Source organism: Arachis hypogaea, chromosome 11, assembly GCF_003086295.3.
Source record: "Arachis hypogaea cultivar Tifrunner chromosome 11, arahy.Tifrunner.gnm2.J5K5, whole genome shotgun sequence".
Taxonomy (NCBI): domain Eukaryota; kingdom Viridiplantae; phylum Streptophyta; class Magnoliopsida; order Fabales; family Fabaceae; genus Arachis; species Arachis hypogaea.
Genome location: NC_092046.1, coordinates 37062101 through 37063211, shown reverse-complemented (window position 1 = coordinate 37063211; position 1111 = coordinate 37062101). Strand labels below are relative to the sequence as shown.

The following is a 1111-nucleotide window of genomic DNA, read 5'->3' as shown; positions in this document are numbered from 1 at the left end:
GAGTGAATGATGGAAAAGGCTTGCTATTGCTAAACCTGTTTCTTCCACCATTATTAAAGCCTTGTTGAGGCTTTTGTTGATCCTTCCATGAGAGATTTGGGTGATTTCTCCATGAGGGATTATAGGTGTTTCCATAGGGTTCACCCATGTAATTCACCTCTGCTATTGCAGGGTTCTCAGGATCATAAGCTTCTTCTTCAGAAGATGCCTCTTGAGTACTGTTGGATGCAGCTTGCATTCCATTCAGACTCTGAGAAATCATATTGACTTGCTGAGTCAATATTTTATTCTGAGCCAATATGGCATTCAGAGTATCAATTTCAAGAACTCCCTTCTTCTGAGGCGTCCCATTACTCACAGAATTCCTCTCAGAAGTGTACATAAACTGGTTATTAGCAACCATGTCAATGAGTTCTTGAGCTTCTGCAGGTGTTTTCTTTAGGTGAATGGATCCACCTACAGAAGTATGCAATGACATCTTAGCTAATTCAGACAGACCATCATAGAATATATCCAGGATGGTCCATCCTGAAAGCATGTCAGAAGGACACTTTTTGGTCAGTTGCTTGTATCTCTCCCAAGCTTCATAGAGGGATTCACCTTCTTTCTGTCTGAAGGTTTGAACATCCACTCTAAGCTTACTCAGCTTTTGAGGAGGAAAGAACTTGGCTAAGAAAGCCGTGACCAGCTTATCCCAAGAGTTCAGGCTATCTTTGGGTTGAGAGTCCAACCACACTCTAGCTCTGTCTCTTACAGCAAACGGGAAAAGCATAAGCCTGTAGACTTCAGGATCTACTCTATTAGTCTTAACAGTATCACATATCTGCAAGAATTCAGTTAAAAATTGAAAAGGATCTTCAGATGGAAGTCCATAAAACTTGCAGTTTTGTTGCATCAGAGAAACTAGTTGAGGCTTAAGCTCAAAATTGTTTGCTCCAATGGTAGGGATGGAGATGCTTCTTCCATGTAAATTGGAATTAGGTGCAGTAAAGTCACCAAGCATCCTCCTTGCATTATTATTATTTTCGGCTGCCATCTCCTCTTCCTGTTCAAAAATTCCTGTAAGGTTGTCTCTGGATTGTTGTATTTTAACTTCTCTTAGTTTCCTTTT

General features: G+C 40.5%; 1 non-coding gene across 1 annotated transcript; it reads left to right on the top strand.

The window, feature by feature from the left end:
* The first annotated feature begins 532 nt into the window (after positions 1–532).
* LOC112724493 (small nucleolar RNA R71) lies at positions 533–640 on the top strand. Its single transcript, XR_003163653.1, has one exon. It is a non-coding gene; the product is annotated as a small nucleolar RNA R71 (small nucleolar RNA).
* Positions 641–1111: the final 471 nt, after the last annotated feature.